This window comes from Dysidea avara, chromosome 6, assembly GCF_963678975.1.
Source record: "Dysidea avara chromosome 6, odDysAvar1.4, whole genome shotgun sequence".
NCBI classification, from domain to species: domain Eukaryota; kingdom Metazoa; phylum Porifera; class Demospongiae; order Dictyoceratida; family Dysideidae; genus Dysidea; species Dysidea avara.
The window spans coordinates 28,824,751-28,842,564 of NC_089277.1; the positions used below are offsets into that span (position 1 = coordinate 28,824,751).

The following is a 17,814-nucleotide window of genomic DNA, read 5'->3' on the forward strand; positions in this document are numbered from 1 at the left end:
TTGAGTCAGACGATTGTGCCCAACTCTCTACTTGGGCACAATCGTCTGACATTAACACAGCAAGAAATTTTCGTTGGCTGCATTGCTCACTACATAGTGAAAGTGCAATCTTTGCCATCCAAGACCAAGTACTATGTACAAGGGTCTATCAAGCTAAGATAATCCAAGTGGTAGTGGTAGTGGTAGTAGTAGTAGTGGAAATTTGCATTCTAAGTCATTTTAGTTACCTAATTCAGCTATCCAGATAATAAAAAGTAAATAAAAATCCGCCCTTCCAATCTGAGTGTAGCTAGGACTAAGTATGAGAACTGATAATGAGGTTTATGCATGTGGCCTTACTGGGGCTTCAGTAAAGCACCATGCACTGCCATTTAGATAGCTGTTCTGACATTGTTTTTCAACAATCAGGAGGTATTTTAGTAGCCATGCACCCATATACCCAAAAAAGTCAAGTCAGTGTGCTTTTCAATCCAAAACCATTGGACTCACTTGCACGCTTCCAACCTTCTCTGTTTCAGCGATGATTAAAATAGTGTCTGCTTGCAATGGCAGATCCAGGATGGGGAATTTGGGGTAAATGCCCCCCTCCCCCTCCCTCCTCACATACTTCTGATTAAATTACTAAACTTTATGTCAGGCCAGCTTATAAAATTCACGAAAATATGCACATTTTACTAGCATTTATTACAAATTCACCTGAAACCAAGGTGAACCAAAGGCCAGTTTATTTCAAGATATTGTTATAAGATGGATGGGATGGACATTGTTAAGGTAAATGAGGAAAAAGATTTGGGGGTGTTAATTGATTGCAATCTCAAGTTTTATAGTCAGTGTTCGGCAGTGGTTAACAAAGCTAATAGACTTCTTGGCCTTATTAAACAGACCTTTTTGAATATTTCTGCAGATTCTTTTACATGTCCATACAAATCATTAGTGCATCCTATTTTAGAATATGGTAACTTGATTTGGATATCTTACTATAAAATAGACATCCAAAATCTAGCAGAAAGTCACTAGAATGATCAAATCTATAAGAAATCTTGATTATGAAGAACGATTGAAAGTATTTAACTTGCCATCATTACATTATAGACATTACAGAGGTGACATGATTGTTGTCTACAATATGCTACATGATAAGTATGATATAGGCTATTCTGACTTTTTACTTTTTCACCCACTACCCATACCAGAGGTCACACATTTAAGCTATTCAGATATTTTTCTAGAACAGATGCCAGGAAATATTTTTTTAACAAGAAGAGTTGTTGAACCATGGAATAACTTACCCCAACAAGTAGTCTGTGCAGCATCAGTTGATGATTTTAAGAAATTGATTGACCAGTTTTCATCTAATACTATGTGTGTAGAATATATGTAATTAGTTTACTTGTAGCTACTTTTTTACCTGTTGATCAGGTGTAACAGGCTGTACATGTTTAGCCTTACAAATTTACCTGTTATAAATAAAATAATTATACAACCATGTACTAAGAATAATACGAAATGCGGTAAAATTACGTCATTAATAATGAATGAATAAATAATAAATAATGTTTGAGAAACTACGAGGCCTAGAGACATGAACTAAGCGGGGATAGATTCGCCTGTGAATGAAGGCACAACCGTATAATAAGTACGCCTATTCGTGCTGATGACTTTACAGTACGTGTAATTCTATATAACGCCCGGCACCACGCCCTTGTTAATTACAGATTGCTCGAACGAGAAGATTAGTAAACGTCCGCGGAGAGGCCAGGCGCCACTTTACTGGTAAGCAACAACATTACAAGTATGTTTAAATATTTGTAACTGTGTATTTTGTGTGTAGGATATGCGCTCCAGGCGTCATGCAGTGAACGACCAGTTGATGACCAGTTGGGATACCAGCTGATGCGCTCATAAACAACCAGCTGGAACAGCAAGGTAATGAGTAATTTAATACTTGTACCGGTAGTTGTATTATAGGTCTACATCTTCATCCTTCGTCTGGCTTGCTAGCGGCTGGAATTATTTTCATTATACCGGCACCTTCATCTGGCTTGCTGGCGGCTGGAATTATTTTCCACTCGGCTTAACTACTATTATTATTGTTTACTACAAATACATTAGGTGCAATAATATGATTGGAGTCTAGCTGTAAATAGATCAGTACCAGGGGCGGATCCAGGGGGGGGCAGAGGCGTAGCTAAGGGGGGGAATTTGCCCCCCATCACTAAATGATTTTTTTTAAAACCTTCGTCACAAGTTTACCAGTATTGAACTGACACGCAAATGACTGTAAATTATGTACACTACTACGCGGTATCACCAGGTGTTGCTAGTGAATGCGCAAACACCAACATTCAACTCGCTCGTGAATCCATCGAACGAAAATATTAGAGACATACTTCTATATTTAACCTAGATTACTCGCGTGATAGAACATTTTTGAATCTAAAAAGAGTAACCCGCTTCTCCGCGGCAGGAGTCACAACTCACAAGCGACAAAGCAGGCCAGATGACGCTACGAACGTACTGCCTACGAGGTGATAAAGTGTTAGCTAAATAAATGTAAGTTTATTTTATCGAGTCGATCACACTGGACCTTTGTACGTACGGCAGTGCAGTCTTTTTTACTTTGTCAGTCAGTCAGATGGATCAGTCAAGCTTACAAGTTCTGCTAGCAGGATTTCGTGCAATACATGGCATTTGAATTTCGCCGAGTGAAGTGAGTGAATACGTCATCTTGTCAGCAGTGTGCTAGGACTGCAGCACAGGCTGTGGCTAACGTAAAGTAATTTGTATTTGCACTAAAGTATTAACTCTACCGGACTGTGGGTGAATTTGTTGGAGTACAGTTGTGGCACGTGCGGTGATGCTCGACGAATATAGCTACCTCGATTGGAAGCAGTCAGTACTGAAATAGTTACGTAGCTAGTTATTTAAGCTGTAATAATACAACACCGTATGTTGGCTAGCCCACCATTGGGTCATTAGCCTTTTTTTTGCAATCATGAATGATTTTGAGTGTTTTGTGGGGGGGTGGGATTGTGTGTGGGGGGGGCATGCCTGCCCCTCCATCACCTTCTGGCTAGCTACGCCCCTGGGGGGGGGGGGGGGGGGGGGGGGCTGAAGCCCCCCCTTCATATTTAGGCTTTACTTGATCAATATACTGAGTATTATAATGAAATTTTGTCTTAGCATAATTATATGATCACTAATAATACAAATAATCATAAAACCACCTTATAAACATCTTTCCAAGGTATTATCAGTGGATTTATGCTAAAGTTTATGCAACAAGGACCCGGATCAGCATTGGAGGTGTACAAGATCGAGATACTCTAATAGAGCAGTCAGCTAACTACTCTAATAGAACATTCACTGGAAACATGTAGTTTGTGGAATTTTTCAAATCTGCCTGCACCTATACATGCAATGAAGTGCATTGGTCTGTTTAAAGGGCTTCATTCATCTACTTATGTAGTTAATATACATGGCAATACTTAATTCAGGTACACAATTTCCATTGAAATGCTCTCAGATTCAATCTTGTATCATTCAAATTTCAAAATTTTCCACTTTCAACATTTTTATTCTAACATGCATGCACCTAGCTATTCAGTGTTGCATGTGTGCAATGGTGAGAGGGGTACATCATGTACTTGGTTGTCTGTACCTACCCAAACTTTTCCCATTAGCAAAATGCTTCAGAGAGCCATACCTATAATCTAAAGGCAGTATATAAAATATCTACAGGCAGAAAATATTATGAATTTTATGTGGAAATGTCTCCAAATTGCAGTATTTTAGCATCTATTTTTCAAAATTTTCCTAGGGGGGCATGCCCCCAGACCCCCCTAGTTCCAGCATGCTTTGCACACCTCTACCCAAGAGATTAGTACCTTGTGTTAGCCCCCCCCCCCCCCCCCTTTTATAAATCTTAGATCCGCCTCTGAGTACCTGCAATTTCAATTGTATCAGTTGGTAGTATGTTCCACTCGTTTATTGTTCTTGAGAAATAGCTGTTTTGGTATGCCGTGGTGGATGAGGTAGGAAAAATATAGTAAAGATGGTGGTATTGTCTTGTTGGTCGTATTTTTGGTAAGTAATAATGAGGAATTTGGAGTGATAACTGTTGGTAGTGTATCTTATGCAATATTTGTAACCTAGATAATTTCCGAAGAATTTGTAATGTAGGCCATTTCAGCTGATCCAACATTAGAGAAACTGAACTGAATCTGCCATAGTCATTCAACACCCAGCGCGCTGCTCTTCGTTGTACTTTCTCTAACTCTGAAATATCTCCAACGTGGTAGGGATCCCAGACAGCAGATGCATACTCTAGTTGTGGTCTCACCATTGTTAGGTAAGCTGATTCTTTAACTTGTTTTGAACATTTGTTTAGATTGCGTTTTAAGAAATTGAGTGTTCTAGATGCTTTATTGACAACATTTGATATGTGAGGTGACCAAGACAGTGATTTATGAATTAAGACTCCTAGGTACATATGTTGATCAGATATATCTAGTATGTGACTGTGACATATCAGACAATTCAGTGTATTTTAATGTCATTCAGCTGCAGTATGAAAATGTACTGTTTGTTCAATTAGAATTTTAAAAATAAAACTGATTCTAAAAAAACCTGTTAATTTTAGCAACTTTTATATGCTCACCTGTATAGCACATATATCATATAGGGGGTGGGTGGGTGGGAGGGTGCGGAGGGAAGGGGTGGTGGGCCGCCCACGCACAAGAAGTGGTTGACAGTGAAAAAACAGTCTATAAGTATCATACAACTGTTTAAATATATACGTTCTTTGATATTGTATATGCATTAGTTTGCCAGTGATAGGTATAAACGGCGAAAAGAATGTAATGAATTGTCCGCCCACGCCCACGCCCAATTTGCGCTTTCGTTAAAATGGCCTTGCTCAAAGACGATTAAATGTCTATGACAGTTTTCTGTATAAATACTTTGGTTTGTTTATCATGCTGTAATATTGTGCTGCTGTGTTATGCTATAATAATATTAATGCTTATATTATTTAATGATGTTTGTTTCTATTACTTTAGTGCACGGTGGGAGGTGGAAGCGTCCATGATGACGATTGGGCAATGTGCAAATAAGGTGAGTGTATGCTTTGTAAAAAGAAGCCCACGTAGCTGTGCAGGGCTCATCTTCTGTACAGCTCATCTTCTGTACAGATCAGCTTCTGTATAGTCTTTCATTATTTTATTTTTCCCGAGGGGTAGCCAACTCCCACGCAAAACACAGAAATGGTGTACCAGAGGGATTGCCAATGCCCACGCAAAGCACCCAAATGGTGTGTACGAGACTCCCAATCTTTATGTATTTTTAAAAGCATTTAGTGAGATTGCTAACTAGTAACTACCTGTACAGTTGTTGATCTACATCTTGTTCTAATTATTCATGATCGATCATTGTCTACTTTCTCCATTATTTTTACATGATTTTGGATTTAGGATTTGGTTTCTAATATATTTGTGTATTTCTGATTGGATTTCTCACATAGCATACAAGAGTCCCAAGGCATTGGCTACCCCTCGCTTTTTACCAAAAGCCAGTTCATCTCTAGTTGACAAAGATAGTGTGACCATCTAATTATGATATTATTTCAATCTAAATTAAATTCTTGATCACAGATACACATTTCCCTTGTAGCTATATGTGGCGCACCACAAAATTAACCAATGTAAACAACCATTACCATACCTTGTAGTGTTTTATTTTTATGTGAATATGCATTGAAGTGTGTGTGTAGTGTGTGTGTGTGTGTGTGTGTGTGTTTGTGTGTGTGTGTGTTTGTGTGTGTGTGTGTGTGTGTGTGTGTGTGTGTGTGTGTGTGTGTGTAGTGTGTGTGTGAGTGTGTGTAGTGTGTGTGTGTGTGTAGTGTGTGTGTAGTGTGTGTGTGAGTGTGTGTAGTGTGTGTGTGTAGTGTGTGTGTGAGTGTGTGTGTAGTGTGTAGCGTGTGTGTGTGTAGCGTGTGTGTGTGTGTGTGTGTGTGTGTAGTGTGTGTGTGTGTGTAGTGTGTGCGTGATAAAGATTTTTTAAATTCACTAATTTAAATGTGACTGTTTTTTCCACAGGTTTATATGTTGGAGAACTGCATGCAAACAACTAACTTGAAATTTTTATAATGACCATTTTTAAAAAAATATTTATTTGATTACATGTACAAAATACAAAGATGTATCACGTGATCAAAACAGTTATTAGCATGATGTACAAGGACTATTGACCATTGAAAAGTTGATGAATTAAACATTCAAGAACGGATTGCTTCTCCATTGCAACTCGCCCACGCAATATAGCGCGCGCGTCACTAATAACCAGTGCTCAGCCGGGGTATGCGACTATTGGATTGAGATGGTGATTTTTATAAAATTATTTGTACCTTGTAAAACGTTCATCACGAACGGTATAGCTAGCTGAAGTATTCAAGAAAGGATAGCTCTAGCCTGGTATAAACTGGAATCGTTAAAAAGTTCGCGCCTGGATTGTTGGGGTGAGCAAATATTTTCATTGCCAATGGTTCTATGTGTAATGTTAAACCCCCTACTTTGTACCATGAAGAAGGCCGTATTAAGCTGTTACATTTTACGTGAAAGTAGATGTCATGCTGGCCATTCCTGCTAGAACCTGGAAAAGGTTAAAAAGTTATCTGGCGCTCCATAACAGAGCCTTGAAAACCTGCTTCCAGTGTAGACGCGTGTATCTTGTCAATAAAAATTTTTTTATTAAAAGTCGCTTAATTGTTTGATATGGTTTCATTATTTTTTTTGCTTTACTTGTGGTAAGGGGCTAACCATTGGTACTACCAAAGGTGTATGTGGACATGTGAAATAGGCAGTTGATAGAATTGACCCCACCAATATTGCATTCTTGGCTTTCCATGTAACAATCATTCGCCTGTATCATCGGTTTCATTTTTTATTTTTATTTTTTGCTTTACTTGTGGTAAGGGGCTAACCATTGGTACTACCAAAGGTGTATGTGGTCATGTGAAATAGGCAGTTGATAGAATTGACCCCACCAATATTGCATTCTTGGCTTTCCATGTAACAATCATTCGCCTGTATCATCATGAAGTGTGTAGTCGTAAGTAGTCTACTGTGAGTCTGTAATAGCTAAACAAGAAGCCGATGTAGTGCTGCATATACAACAATGTGTAACTATCTCCTGTATGTTGTGCATGGCTGTATGCATGTTCTATACCTTATGCGTATTTTGTACCATACGCGTATGGTACATACCATATGCGTATACGCGTACGGTACAACCGTACGCGTATGGTACGGAAAATCGTACCATCTGAGTATAGCTAACGTGGTATGCGTATAACATCAAGCAGAAGGTTTTTGCACTGCCGTACCTATTGACTACGCCGGATGGAACTCTGCTTTCATTTCTTTTCGGGGAAGAGGTAGGGGGAGGCGCTAGTCTCGCTTAGCGGTTTCTGTTCAGTGAAGACCGAGATATTCTAATAGAGCAATCATATTTAGCTATTCTATTCTCTAGAGCTGAGATGTATTTAGCTTTACTGCGATTAAGATATGATTTGCTTTACTGCATGATGCAAATCAACCACCTTGTTGATATCCCAGCAAATCCATTTCTGATACCCATATCCACTGTACATAGTACCAGAGGTCATAATATGAGATTTATGCAACCAATGACACAGATTGATTCTTATATGTACTCCTTTTTCCCTTCGGCAATCAAAATCTGGAATGATCTACCCCTAAATGTGATTGACTCCAATTATATTGATCAGTTCAAACAAAAACTAGTAATTATTTAATTTGTACTTATATGTATGTTGTGACCTGTGCACTATAGACTCTAGTATAGAGGTCTGCACAGTATTACCAATAATAATAATAATAATAGCCTATTTAAAATAAAGAATTCCTTAAAATAAATGAATATTGATGGCATGATATCTTGCATGACTATATATAAGTGATGAAACTGACATCTTTATTTATGATAAAAACAATCATGAATTCATCACACTGTTGGCAGATCCAGTCTTGGATTGTGTTAAGTCCTGCTGATCTGGTAGGATCTGATGGAATTCTACATAGTCAAAAATAGTAAAGGTCAATTGTCTGGATTCGAAGCTTTACGAAAAACATGATAAAACCTAGCTATATACAGTATAAGTCTGAAAAGTATAAATCAAAGGAAGGGGATTAAATATAATATGTCTTGATTTATACATAGTGATTAGTGTATAATCTATAACAATGCCGTATCTTGTTGTTTGTTTAACATTTCATTTCATCAACAGTTCCACTAAATACAATAGTGCCATCACCTATACAATTATGATGGTTTATGTAAGCACCTGCACTGTATATAAAAAAATGACAAAAAGCATACGTTGTTTCAGCAGAACTGTTAATTGCTTTTTTAACATTCTAGATGTTTTAACGAAAAGTGAGTGTAACAACAATTTTTTACTTTAACAAGGAAATGATGTTACAACAACAAAAATTCCCCGTTGTTATTTTTAATAAATGAAGTGTTTGCTGTTTTTTTACAGCAGGGATAACAAGTTCTTTGTTAAAATGAAAAATCCTTTTTTACAGTGTGTAGATTATTTTCTTGATGTCTTCTGACTTTTGTACATATTGATTTATTGGCTTGTCCAGCTGTCTACTGCCTTATTTGTCATGGATTTTCATCTCACATTTTTATAACAAATGACTTCATTTCTCCATAGTGGAAATGCTATTGATTTAAAAATACACAAGCTGGCATACTGTACGTTCTTTATAATAGTTGAGTTAAAATGACCAGATTTGTGAAAAGGTACCTTTTCCACACATTTTACATACCAGCAAACAAAATGGTGTAACACTTGACTCCTTACACTGATAAACTTACTCTTAGTATCATAATGCTGCTAGATACTATAGTAGCTACTGTACACTCATGGATAATTATAAGGTATATGTTCATAAACTTATGAAACCCCGAAGTTCATGGGTTAAATTTTGTGTGTGGAAAGGTACATTTTTGCAAATCCGGTCACAAATTGTCTAGCTGTTGCATAGCAACTGCACACACTGACAACATATGGTAAATTTTAATTTTTGTTTCTTCCACACAGTACATTGTGGCTGCAATTGCTACACATATGTTGCTTCCTATTGGATTCGTGGTCCATATCTGTAATAGAGTTAATGATGTAATGTAATGATGTGACATGATGTAATATAATGTAATTTATGCATATATACCTGTAATATTAATAATTAATTATTGTGTACTGTAGTTGTAAGAGTTAGTTGTTATTGTGTACTTTCAGTTATTGATTAATAATATTATATACAGTGGTCTGTTTTGACTATAAACGGTCTGCCCAAGAGCCTATGCTTCCCTACAATTAGAGCAATACCCACACATAATTTGTGTTTACAAATACACCTGAAGATAGTCAAAGATTAGTGCAATAATTAAACGCTACAGAGCGATATTACCCAAAAAACTCTACTAGGGGCTTCTCTACTTGTATATATGAACTTTGTAAAAAATGTGTTTGGGTTTAAAGGTGCCCAATTATCCTTTCAACATAAAACAAGAGCAGCATGCTCCTTGCCTTACTCAGAAACTGAAATTTGAAATTTGATCTTCTAAAGTATTATTTAGGACAAAAGACATTGATTTCTGTTATGCTTTAGAATTGTGCCAGCATATTGGTATTCACGATTTTTCAATGAATATAACAGGAATGCATGGTGATATAAACACTAAGCCTGCAGTAGAGGTAGCATTGTAGCTAAATGTAAACATAAGATTTTGATATAATTATCCATATAAATACACATTAAAATACTGCATTCTGATTGGTTAAAATATAGCAACCATATTAAATAATTTATATCCATTGGCAAATCAAACCAATTTTTTCAGGGCATATCAAGACACACGGTAGTGTGTCGTGCGGCCCAAGAAGCTGGCGCGTAACACCCGTGAGTATATTGACAGGAAGAAAGAAAACGCAATTTTCGCACCTCCGTAGCTCTGTATTTCCTTGATGAAACAAGACGATTTTTGCTGTGGACATGCCCTCCAACTGCAACACTCCACATTCCAAATTTGAGCGAAATCGCTTCGCGCGTTCCCGAGATATGTGACTTTCAAAAATTGGCTCAGTTTCTTCGTTTTTTTCTTCTTATTTTTCTTTTTCTTGTCGCACACTTACAAAAACTGCTATAAAACTCGAACGCCATATCCGATTGCCTTGAAATTTGGCACACAGACGGGGGATATAAAGGCGCATCTCGGTACCAACTTTGGCTGGAATACGATAAATTGGCAAAGAGTTATGAGCGATTATTCACGAAAAATAACACCAATATGTTGTCACGACTACAGGGTAAACCGCGTATGGGAAGAAGCTGAAAATCGGTGGGTGAATAGGTTAACTATTGAACCTCAAACCTTTTGTGGTTTGAAAGAAATCGAGCTAAAAAACAGGAAGATACAACGAAAAAACCAACAGTATGTAACAATTACGCAATCGAGATTAGCTAATAAAAAAACGACAGCTTGCCACGCCTACCAGATAAACCACTTGGGGTAATGCTTTGAAAAGCGTTGTACAGATGGAGTAATCATCTTAGAAAGGCTCATCAATGGTGTAGAAGAATCAGACTTAAAGCCACGGAGTTATAACACGAAATCCAACTTGGTGCAGCAAGTGCGAGATCGAGATACTCTAATAGAGCAGTCATCCTAATAGAGCAGTCACCCTGAAGAGAATTCAAGAGAAATAAGAAACCTGTATAGAGATCAGCTACACACAAGTCACCCTGTAGAGAGATCACCTAGAAGAAGTTACCTTGTAGGGAGTTCATGCAACTATGGAAAGAGATAGTTCAACTAGAAAAAATCACCTTGTAGAGTTCAGCTACAAAGAAACCACCATGTAGAGAGTTCAGCTACAAACAAATCGCCCTGTGGAGAGATCAATAGAACAATAGAAGAAGTTACCTTGCAGAGAGTTCAGCTACAAAGAAACCATCATGTAGAGAGTTCAGCTACAAACAAATCTCCCTGTAGAGAGATTAGCTAGAAGAAGTTACCTTGTAGAGAGTTCAGCTACAAAGAAACCATCATGTAGAGAGTTCAGCTACAAACAAATCTCCCTGTAGAGAGATCAGCTAGAAGAAGTTACCTTGTAGAGAGTTCAGCTTCAAACAAATCACCCTGTAGAAAGATCAGCTAGAAGAGGTCACCTTGTAGAGAATTCAGATACAAAGAAACCACCATGTAGAGAGCTCAGCTTCAAACAAATCACCCTGTAGAAAGATCAGCTAGAAGAAGTCACCTTGTAGAGAGTTCAGCTACAAAGAAACCATTCTTTAAAGAGCTCAGATGCAAACAAATCACCTGTACAGAATTCAGCTACAAATAAATCACCCTGTAGAAAGATGAGTTAGAAAAAGTTACCTTGTAGAGAGTTCAGTTACAAAGAAACAACCATGTAGAGAATTCAGCTACAAACTAGTGACCCTGTAAAGACATCAGCTAGAAGAAGTTACCTTGAGAGAGTTCAGCTACAAAGAAACCATTATTTAAAGAGCTCAGCTGCAAACAAATCACCTATACAGAATTCAGCTACAAACAAATCACCATGTAGAGAGATCAGCTAGAAGAAGTTAATTTGTAGAGAGTTCAGCTACAAAGAAACCATCATTTAGAGAGTTCAGCTACAAACAAATCTCCCTGTAGAGAGATCAGCTAGAAGAAGTTACCTTGTAGAGAGTTCAGCTACAAACAAATCACCCTGTGTTAGATCAGCTAGAAGAAGTCACCTTGTAGAAAGTTCAGTTACAAAGAAACCACCATGTAGAGAGTTCAGCTACAAACTAGTCACCTTGTAGAGACATCAGCTATAGAAAAGTTACCTTGTAGAGAGTTCAGCTACAAACAAACCATTCTGTTTAGAGCTCAGCTGCAAACAAATCACCTGTACAGAATTCAGCTACAAACAAATCACCCTGTAGAGAGGTCAGCTAGAAGAAATTACCTTGTAGATCGTTCAGCTACAAACAAATCACCCTGTAGAGAGATCAGCTAGAAGAAGTTACCTTGTAGAGATTTCAGCTACAAAGAAACCACCATGTAGAGAGTTCAGCTGCAAAGAAATCACCCTGTAGAAAATGCAGCCACGAACAAATTGCCCTGTAGAAAGATCAGTTAGAAGAAGTTACTTTGTAGAGAGATCAGCTACAAAGAAACCATTTATGTAAAGAGCTCAGCTGCAAACAAATCACCTGTACAGAATTCAGCTACGAACAAATCACCCTGTAGAGAGATCAGCTAGAAGAAGTTACCTTGTAGATAGTTCAGCTACAAACAAATCTCCCTGTAGAGAGATCAGCTAGAAAAAATTACCTTGTAGAGAGTTCAGCTGCAAAGAAATCACCACTGCCCAAATTTCAAGGCAATAGCTCTTTCCAATCTGAAGTTATCAATTGTCAAAGTTGGCAAATTGGATGTGTATGGAAGGCCACTTTTCGCAAATCCGGTCACATATGTATTATATATATAATTTGTACATTTACTGATAAAATATTTAAAGTACATCTACTTCATCTTTTCTTCTTCCTGTAGTAAAGAAAAAAAACATAGGTTAAAAAAGTCCCAAAGCTGGCCATAGGCCGGCTTTGGGGTATACAAATACAAAAAGAAATGAAATCTAATCCAAAACAGCCAAGCTGTAAAAAAAGTGTGCGGCCCTCAGAAAGGCTATGGTGAAAAAAGATGTGAAATCCAAGGTGGCGGCCAAGAAATGGCTGTGATGGTAGGTTAATGGTAAAAATTTTAATAAAGACAATTCAGGTGAATTTTTGTGCCGCTTCACAAAATTTACCTGAATTGTCATTATTAAAATTTTTACCATTAACCTACCATCACAGCCATTTCTTGGCCGCCACCTTGGATTTCACATCTTTTTTCACCATAGCCTTTCTGAGGGTCGCACACTTTTTTTACAGCTTGGCTGTTTTGGATTAGATATATATATGTATATTATTTCATTAAATATTTTATTTTATTGTTGCTACATATAATCTATTGTTTACCTTTAATTTGTTACTTAAAATGGATATTTATGCCTGGTGGCACTAAAGTAGTGTTGACCAGACAATTACAACAGATGAGCTCAAGAAGTACATTGTAATGATTGATCAAACAGAGCTAGGAAGACCTGGAGAATGCTGATACAATAACATTGAGGGAGGTAGGAAAGAGATAAAGCTGTAGAGAAAGTAATGTTTCATTTTGCAAATTAATGTAAACCTACATGGCTGTAACTTATAGCAATATTAGACATGCTATACTCTAAGACTGATGTGCATAGTAATTAATTTTATTGTGCAATATTTTTTTTAAAACTGCAGTTTGCTGAATCTTTGCTATTGAATGAGGCATGCACATTGCCTAATGAGATGAAGTAGGAAAACATAACATGGCAGAGATTTTATGGTGAGTTTATGGGTTCTAATGAATAATTCAGTAATGAATGTATATTATCTAGCATTGTTTAATTGTTATAAGTGTGTTGTATAGCTACTCACTACTTACTGTCATGCTTGTGGATGGGAATTAAGACAATGTGTTTAGCTACTCTTATCTGAATGTACTCCTTAACATCCACATTAATTTTTGCTGTAGGTCCAGTGGGATGAATGTGAGTGGTGGTACTATTTACAGTATGTATAATCAAGAAAAGTACGTAAACAAGAAATTGGATCCTCAAAAGAAGAGTGTATACATAGTATATCAAAATGCAAATACAGTGAGGAGCCATGCATGGCATGTTGCACAACTGATGACACTTCCGAAGTTCATTTTTCAAGTTATTAGCTTTGCACAAGCAGTATATGTATATAATTCAGTTAGAACCTACTAGCTACCATGCACGTTGTAATTGCTCTCCTCGCTTATTTACCTAATTGACTGTGTTGTAAATTGTCATGCAGTTATCCACATTTATAATTGAGTATGAGACCATCTGCATGTTTCTGATAGCTATAAAGTAGCATACATACACAGTACCATTCATGTGAAGTTCTGCAGACAAAGCGAGATCATGTACATAAGATTTAGGTACATTGGTGTAGGACTATATAGTGGGAAATGCATGGGCATGGCAAGGATAAAATGCATGTGTGTGCTGATGAATAAATCTACGTAGTTAGCTACAGCTCAGTAGTAAGCAGATTATTATGTTGTGTTCTAAGTTTACTCAGCTAGAAATGCTTGTAAAGACAGCCCATTGTAGCTAGGTGATGGCAAGACTAGACACTGCACGAAAAGTAAGATGTCCTGCTTGTGTCAGCATGTAGGAAATTTTTTTAATGATTTCCTTTAGAATTTCATATTTGAGTTATCATGCAGGAAATGTTTTTGAACATTTTCTGTACAATTTCCTGTTAGTGTCACATTGCAGTAAATTGTTTTAACATTTACAAGAAATGTAGCTAAAATCAGTATTAAGATTTTCACCACATTCATGACTAGTGAAAATGCAGCTGTAAACTGATCAAATGGATACTGCAGGTTTCTTGTGTTTAGCTCAGTGTAATACTGAGCCAAAACTTGGTTCTCAACACAACATAGGCTTTCAACATCATATAACAGAGTGTCTCTACAACAATGTGTAACACTGTAACCCATATTATGCTGCTGCAATAACATTTTAGTGGTATATGAATTGTTATACTAAGGAAGCTCTATTTTACTTTTAAAATTAACTTTACGTGATGCCAGAATTGTATCTAAATTAACTACACCATATTTCTCAGTGCCGTGCTACAGAAAAAAGAAGCTATGGCATACAGTGATGATACTCAACCATTTAGGGCTTTCAACATGACAATGTAAACAGTCAATTTGCAACGCATGGAACTAGATAGTTATGTACTGTGTGCCAAGGTAAATATTACATGAATTTATGGCCTTAATTGTGAGTTACACTTTGTGTCTTTGTACAATATGGATGTTAGAATTTGTCATGAATAGTGATAGACAGCTGGGGAGTATGGCGTTGTGACAAAGTGTTTATTTTAGTAAATATCTAGCGATGGCTTTACTTACTGTTTCAGCGGTTCACCATCTTCATGCTATGTACTTTAATGTATGCTACAATGATATACCTGGATTTGTGGAAAGGTACTGGTTACTACGATAAAATAACCTGCACTTGGTTGCCAGGAGATAAAAAAGAAATAGTGCATTTCATGAATAAAAATAATAAAGGAAATGTAAGTGGCTATGAATATTATACATGTACACCATAAAAATTTCCCCTAGTGTATATATAAGGAATGGGAATATATGCCTTTACAGTTATGTGGGTGATTATGTGTAACATAGCTACAGTGCAGTGACTAAGTTGATGTCATCATAGCATTCCCGGTCATCGCTCGGGTGACATATTATTGTAATGTTATTAATTTTATAACTGAGCAAGCTATCAACTTAGTTATGATGATATCATTTTACATATAGCTAGTTTCTGTGTGCATTAGCTGCATCATACTGTCTACATTACCTGATACATGATGCACGCAAGTCTACATTGACAATATACAATATGGCTAATCTCAACTCCTTGGTCAGTCATGGATGACGTTAACACAGTATACTGTAATGTTGTGACCTCCCCTAGTCTCTGTTGAGGCACCACAGCCAACTGTGGTATAGTCTCTCCCGCAATCCTATAGTGGATGGTTGTTAAACCAACAGATGTTAGTCTTTGTGTCACTGCCACTGGGCACTTTCTGACAAGTGTATGTAATATATAACAATACATTACTGATTTTTGATTGTATATGTGTACTATCAATAGTTCATAATAAGAGGTCTTATAGTATGGACTCTTGGTACAAGAGGTTATTGGTAGAACTTTATTGCAGGAAAAAAACACTAATGACACTTAGATGGTTTATTAATTGCAATGTTGGTTTACAGTTAAATGGCTTCTATCCATGCAAGAATTATGATGTTGTAAGAAAACAAAATGTTTGGATTACAGCACTCTCATATGGTGGTCTATAGCTATTTGCGAAAAGGTACCTTTTTCACACAAATTTGACTCATTTTTTGGACTTTAAAGCTTCATAACATTTTGATCATTGCATATAATTACTTGAAAGTTTCAATGAATGTAGCCACAGTATCTTGCTACATTTTGCTACTAAGAACAAGTTAATTGGTATAAGGAGTCAAGTGTTACATCATTTTGTTTGCTGATATGTCAAATGTGTGGAAAAGGTACCTTTTCGCAAATCCGGTCACATATAGTATCACATAACATTTTTTTAGTTCACAGATTCACTATACAGATTTGGAGACCTGTATGCCTTAAAAACATTATGAGACCAACTAGATGTGATCATCATTCACATGTAACTAGTAGCTAGTAATGTGCAAGGACTTGCATGAGGAATAAAGGTCTCCTAAAATTAGCCATTTGCTAAGAAACTGCATGAGTGAGAAGGGTGGTGGCAGCTAATTGGTCATATTCATAGAGTTGAAGAATTACACATACTATTAACTATATTCAAATGTTTTGGTAGACCTTTTGGTTAAATACATAAACTATGGCTACCTGCCCATTTCTTTGTTCTGTTGTAAATGAGTTTCTGGTCACCTCTTAGCAGCAATGTGTGAACAAAATTCTATCATATCAGCAAGGTAAGAGTTTAATCTCAGAGGTTCATAAGATGGAATGCAATCCATCTATGTACAAGTGTCCTGCTTAACTGTGTTACCTGATCCTGCATGGTGGTAGCTGCAGCTTTATGTGTTTAAAGTGTCAAGTGTTCACAATTTTTTCACTGCAATATGTGAAACACATTGCTCTTCAAAGCAGGCAGTGAAGTGTAGCTTAGTAATCTACTCTATCAATTTCCATACTGGGCATCCTCCACAGCACTTAACGTTATTTCATTAGTGGTTATATCCATTTAGTGGCTTGAAGTACCAGCTGTCATAGGCGATTCTAAGGGGGGGCCAGGGGGGGCCATGGCCCCCCCTGCTAAAAAATAACTTTTAAAAAATCTTGGGGAAAAGTTGCAGTATAGATTGGCATTGTTATTTTTAGCATTTTTCATGTTTTTAGAATAAATTTTAGGCTGTTTTCAAGCCTTTAAATTGCAAAAATCCTGCAGCTTCTGGGGGTTGCACCCCCAGACCCCCCTGAAATTCTACTTTATACTATAGCCAAACAACAATAGTTATGCTGTTCCCTACTTGGCCCCCCCTTTTGGTCAGGTCTAGAATCGCCACTGCCAGCTGTTGTGTCTTTGTGTCACCAATGCTTGGAAGGGACTTATATACGTACTTTGCTATTCATTCATGTATGCATGGCCTATAGAAATTTTGAATCACAAAAAAACTTCTATAGCTGCTAACGGTCTGTCACTATCAAATGCATGAATTATTATAGTAGACACAAACAAAGTTTGGTAATTGTAAGGTTCAGCCAGGGTTGATGCTCAGTTGCTGTTGTTGCTTCCTTGAGCAAAAAAGGTTACTCACATTGCTCCGGTTTACCCAGTTTGTTAAATAGGGACCTTTCTTAAATGGTGACTTTTTTGGTAGCCCTACTTTTAAATGCTTTTGGTTGAATACATATTAAACTATAACATTACTTTGTTCTGTTATAAATGAATTTCTAGTCACCTGTTAGCAACTATTGTGTGCACTATAATACATATCTACATGTCAGGAACATGCATTAAGCATGTAGCAAAGTAAGTTTCAATCACAGAGGCT

The 17,814-nt window shown here is 37.0% G+C and overlaps 1 protein-coding gene and 2 long non-coding RNA genes across 3 annotated transcripts in view; 2 read left to right on the forward strand and 1 right to left on the reverse strand.

Annotated features, from left to right (window-relative positions):
• Positions 1-17,814, reverse strand: part of LOC136257307 (cystatin-A-like) — a 215,893-nt gene that overhangs the window by 21,373 nt on the left and 176,706 nt on the right. The window lies entirely within an intron of this gene.
• On the forward strand, positions 1,671-6,298 carry LOC136258499 (uncharacterized). The gene is made up of 4 exons (XR_010702798.1): positions 1,671-1,773; positions 1,832-1,926; positions 5,061-5,115; positions 6,096-6,298. It is a non-coding gene; the product is annotated as an uncharacterized lncRNA (long non-coding RNA).
• LOC136257699 (uncharacterized) lies at positions 13,133-14,012 on the forward strand. Its single transcript, XR_010702123.1, has 3 exons — positions 13,133-13,270; positions 13,431-13,515; positions 13,705-14,012. It is a non-coding gene; the product is annotated as an uncharacterized lncRNA (long non-coding RNA).